The sequence below is a fragment of the Gigantopelta aegis genome, chromosome 5 (genome assembly GCF_016097555.1).
Source record: "Gigantopelta aegis isolate Gae_Host chromosome 5, Gae_host_genome, whole genome shotgun sequence".
Taxonomy (NCBI): domain Eukaryota; kingdom Metazoa; phylum Mollusca; class Gastropoda; order Neomphalida; family Peltospiridae; genus Gigantopelta; species Gigantopelta aegis.
The window spans coordinates 6,519,738-6,525,737 of record NC_054703.1 but is presented as its reverse complement, the minus strand read 5'-3'; positions in this window follow the sequence as shown (position 1 = coordinate 6,525,737).

Here is a 6,000-nt window from a genome sequence, read left to right as displayed (position 1 = left end):
TAATCTACCACCTACAGGTACGGTGAGGGTTAAATGAACTAACAATGAGGTACATGATATTTGGCTAATGTCAGGGCTTTAGATTGCACCAAAGCTGTACATGTACAATATGCTGCTGGGGTAAATTTTGCAAAAATGATAAACTTCAGATTTCAATTTTATCAGGGTAGATTTTCCATTTTATATGTAATGTTAATTTCAGCTAAATAAATGCCTTCTTATGCAGACACTGAAAATTAAATATGAATATGATGGATTAATCCATTATCTAAATGATCAGGGTATATTTACAATTTGTTATTTGTAATTTTTATTTTTATTTTTGTAAAAGTGGGGCGGGATATAGCCCAGTGGATTAAGCATTTGCTTGATGTGAGGTAAGTCTGGGATCAATTCCATTGGGCTATTTCTTGTTCCAGCCAGTGCTCCACAACTGGTGTAACAAAGGCCGTGGTATCTACTATCCTGTCTGTGGGATGGTGCATATAAAAGATCCCTTCCTGTCTGACACCATATAGCCAGAAATAAAAATGTGTTGAGTGCATCGTTAAATGAAACATTTCCTTCCTTCCTTTATTTTTGTAAAAATATACCGGGTATGTGAATAACCTTACTGTATGTTTCCTATCCGTGCTAGGAATAGTTGTAGGAAAATGAGACACTTAAGAATTTAATAGGCTGTATTTTAGAGTACCTTAACCACCAACAGTACAAGATCATCCACTTAGGGTACTTTTTCCTTAGACCGGCCTTGGTGGCGTCGTGGTAGGCCATCGGTCTACAGGCTGGTAGATACTGGGTTCGGATCCCAGTCGAGGCATGGGATTTTTAATCCAGATACCGACTCCAAACCCTGAGCGAGTGCTCCGCAAGGCTCAGTGGGTAGGTGTAAACCACTTGCACCGACCAGTGATCCATAACTGATTCAACAAAGACCATGGTTTGTGCTATCCTGCCTGTGGGAAGCACACATAAAAGATCCCTTGCTGCTAATCGGAAAGAGTAGCCCATGTAGTGGCGACAGCGGGTTTCCTCTCAAAATTTGTGTGGTCCTTAACCATATGTCTGACGCCATATAACCGTAAATAAAATGTGTTGAGTAGTGCATCGTTAAATAAAACATTTCTTTCTTTCTTTCTTTTTCCTTAATATGGTATATTAATTTATGTATTTGTTAGCTATTGTATATTTCAGATAAGTAAACACTTTATGTAGACACCAATAATTAAATATGTATATCCATTATCTAACTAATAAGGGTAGATTTTCAAATTATAACAAGTTATTATTTTTTTCTATTTTTATTATTACCATTTTTTAATATTTGTGAATAAACGTACTTTATGTTTACTATCAGTACTAGGGATAGTTCTAGGAAAATGAGACACTTAAGATTTCAATAGGGTGGATTTTATGGTACCAAACTACCGAGGGTACAAGATCATCTACCGAAGGTACTTTTCCCAAATATGGTATATTAGATTACTTATTTGTTAGCTAATATATATTTCAGCTAAGTAAACACCTTCTTATATAAACACTAATAATTAAGTATGTATATGATGGATTAATCCATTATCTAAATGATCAGGGTAGGTTTCCAAATTATAAGAAATTATTATTATTATTATTATTATTATTATTATTATTATTTGTTTTAAATATATGTGAATAACCTTACTGTATGTTTACTATCAGTGCTAAGGATAGTTTTAGGAAATTGAGACACTTAAGATTTCAATAGGGTAGATTTTAAAGTACCTAACTACCGACGATACAATATCATCCACCGAGTGTAGGCCTACTTTTTCCTTAATATGGTATATTAATTTAAGTATTTGTTAGCTATTGATTTCTCGTTCCAGCACGACTGGCATATCAAAGGCTGTGGTATGTACTACCCTGTCTGTGGGATGGTACATATAAAAGATCTCTTGCTGCTAATCGAAAAGAGTAGCCCATGTAGTGGCGACAGCGGGTTTCCTCTCAAAATCTGTGTGGTCCTTAACCATATGTCTGATGCCATATAACCGTAAATAAAATGTGTTGAGTAGTGCATCGTTAAATAAAACATTTCTTTCTTTCTTTCTTTTTCCTTAAAGGGACACGCCCTAGTTACGGCTAGTTGTTAACCATTACGGCGTTGTATTTCGCTATTAAACCCATTTTTTTCACAAATAAAATTGCCCTTTACTTACATTTTATTATTTAGAATACACATTTCCATTCACCTGAAGTGTTTTTTGGTAATCCTGGTAATCCTGATGTTTGTAAAACCACGAAATGCATTTTTTTTATTTCTTAAAATGCCGCGCGCACTCGAGAAAAAACCGTTAAGCAAGCGAGGTCCAATCTATTTTTAGAGGGAATCTTCCTGTGTAAACGTCACAGACGTTGGTATACCACGTGACCGTTATCATTTTGGTTCGGTTTGTTTTCTCGTGCACGGTTCGCGCAATCGACATCCGATTTGTTGTCGTTTGCTTGTTGTTCATTTGTGAGATATTTCTTCACAGTTCGTGAACATTTTCAGTAACAATAAAGTTCAGACAAGTAAGTGTCTCAATACAAAACGTTACAAACCCTTAAAACCAATAATTTTGCTATCTTACGATATCTGGAGAGGGGATACAACCAGGACAGAACAGTTGGAACATGTCCAGGAGAGGTGAAAGGAACGCACCCCAAGTCTGTGATATTTGTCGTGACGTAGGCATTGTTGTGCTTCGAGCAACATCTACCGGTGACATCAGAATACTAACTTTCAAAATTATTTCAAGCAATTGGGACATGGGGATTCCCATGGTATTTATCGATATAAAACCTGCTTTTTCACTCCATTTGATAAAAACGTGATCTAAGTGCGTTACAGGTTTGTAGATTAACCAAATTATAATTTATTTTCGCTGGATGGAACTAGGGTGTGCGGCTTTAAGGACCACACAGAGTTTGAGAGGAAACCCACTGTCGCCACTACATGGGCTACTCTTTCCGATTAGCAGCAAGGGATCTTTTATTTGCGCTTCCCACAGGCAGGATAGCACAAACCATGGCCTTTGTTGAACCAGTTATGGATCACTGGTCGGTGCAAGTGGTTTACAACTACCCAATGAGCCTTGCGGAGCACTCACTTAGGGTTTGGAGTCGGTATCTGGATTAAAAATCCCATGCCTCGACTAGGATCCGAACCCAGTACCTACCAGCCTGTAGACCGATGGCCTAACCACTACGCCACCGAGGCTAGTACCAGATTATAAAGTCACAGTAATCAAAATTACAAACCTGCAACTGTGACTGCACTTGGTATAAATGTGAATGGTTTCTTTTCAGCTGAAGACTCGTCAACGTCCCTTTTCTAAGGGAATACATCCTGAAACATCTCGCGAAATGCGATTTTAAGCTACGCCCTTTTTCATAAGCCACGCCCCATGTCACAAACCAGTCTGCGGGAAATAAACATAAATATGAACGAGTAGGTCTAATTCCCTAGTAAATTATGTCGAATATTGATCTGTGTTATTGTAACGAGCATTTAATAAAATATTAAGTAATACAAATCAGTTTTATAACTGAGCGTTTTTCAATGTTTTTTTTTTTTCTTCTAATCTGGGTACTTCCGATGTTTTGACGTACCTACGTAGTGACGTACATACGGTAGTCCGATATACCTGCCGTCAACTCGGCAACTGATTTTATGACATGTACCGAACTACAAACAACGCTGTAAAGTTAATCGTTTGTAAACGTGACACAATATTAATAATACGTGAATAATATAATATATCGCATAGTTTGTTTTTGTTTTGTTGGGGGGGGGGGGGGGGGGGGTAACGTCTGTATCAGATATGTAAACATGAATATATACTGAACAAAAAAAGAAACTTCCGATTTGTACATATAGTATTTGTTGTGTTAAAGAATTCATTGTGTAATGAAATTATATAGGTAGTATTAGCCTTGAGCTGTATTATCAGGATTCATGAATTTTATCGATTATTTTTGCACTGTTAATCGTCGACAACGTGAAATTCAATTTGCACGTGCATGCATGGTTTGACATGTCCCGTGTAGTATTCGGTCAATATGTTTTACTTGTCTTACTGACATTGTTGTCAAGTGAATGAAAACGCTTCAAAATTTGTAACCAAATTAACGTTTTTTTACATTGTAGCATTTTTATTATGCCAAGAATACCCAATAATTTACGCGAACGGGCGTTTTGCATGCTTGATGCTGGCATGTCGACAGAAGACGTTGCAAGGCATGTTGGGAGTTCTAGTCGAGCAATACGAAATCTTCGCGTAAGATTTCGAACGACAGGAAGCACCAACGACTTGCCACGTAGTGGACGTCCGCGTGTTACAACGCGTGGTTAAGACCGCTATATTATGAACACGCATTTGCGCATTCGATTCCAAACTGCCACTGCTACTGCTGCTAACGCACCTGGGCTTCATAATAACCGAATCAGTGGGCAAACTGTTCGTAATCGTCTGCGGGAGAACGGTTTACATGCACGACGTCCTTACGTCGGATGAGTTTTAACGCAACGTCATCGTCTAAATCGTCTTAATTGGGCACGTGTACACACTCGTTGGATACGGCGACGCTGGAATACCGTTCTTTTTTCGGATGAATCCAGATTTTCTTTACAACGTGGTGATGGCAGGGTGCGCGTCTACCGTAGGAGAAATGAACGCTATGCTGACTGTTGTGTTCTTGAACGAGATCGTTTCGGGGGTGGGGGGTTCTGTCATGGTCTGGGCAGACATTGCCCATGGTTATGGTTCACCACTAGTCGTCATTGATGGCAATTTAAATGCTCAACGTTACCGCGATGACATTCTCGCTCATCACGTCATTCCTCTGTTCCATAACAACGCCAACATCTCGATTTTTCAGCATGATAATGCCACCTCTCATACAGCTAGAGACACTGTAAATTTTCTTAGGACAAATAACATTGATTTCATTGATGACTGGCCCGCTAAAAGTCCTGATCTCAACCCCATCGAGCATGTCTGGGATAGTCTGGACAGACGATTGAGGCGTCGTCCCAACCCACCCGCTAACGTCAACGAACTTCGTCAAGCGCTCATTCAGGAATGGAACAATATTCCACAGGCAGAAATCAACACTTTAGTCAATTCTATGCGCCTGCGATGCACTGCAGTTGTCAATTCAAGAGGTGGTCATACCCGTTGTTAAGTGGGTTTTTTTTTTTTAAACCCCTACCACACTTGGTCAAAATTTCTCCCAGTTTCTGTTAACCTATGGCCACGATTTTTGCACCAAACGATTCATCACGGAACACTCTTTAAACGCATATATAACAATTATTCCCCCGGTTTGTTTTCATCAAGTTATGTCCAAGCAAAGTTAGCGGAAGTTTCTTATTTTGTTCAGTATATATATATACAGTATATGTAAAAATGAATATATAATCGTGGGTTAATTAATAATCTACCACCTACAGGTACGGTGAGGGTTAAATGAACTAACAATGAGGTACATGATATTTGGCTAATGTCAGGGCTTTAGATTGCACCAAAGCTGTACATGTACAATATATGCTGGGGTAAATTTTGCAAAAATGATAAACTTCAGATTTCAATTTTATCAGGGTAGATTTTCCATTTTATATGTAATGTTAATTTCAGCTAAATAAATGCCTTCTTATGCAGACACTGAAAATTAAATATGAATATGATGGATTAATCCATTATCTAAATGATCAGGGTATATTTACAATTTGTTATTTGTAATTTTTATTTTTTATTTTTGTAAAAGTGGGGCGGGATATAGCCCAGTGGATTAAGCATTTGCTTGATGTGAGGTAAGTCTGGGATCAATTCCATTGGGCTATTTCTTGTTCCAGCCAGTGCTCCACAACTGGTGTAACAAAGGCCGTGGTATCTACTATCCTGTCTGTGGGATGGTGCATATAAAAGATCCCTTCCTGTCTGACACCATATAGCCAGAAATAAAAATGTGTTGAGT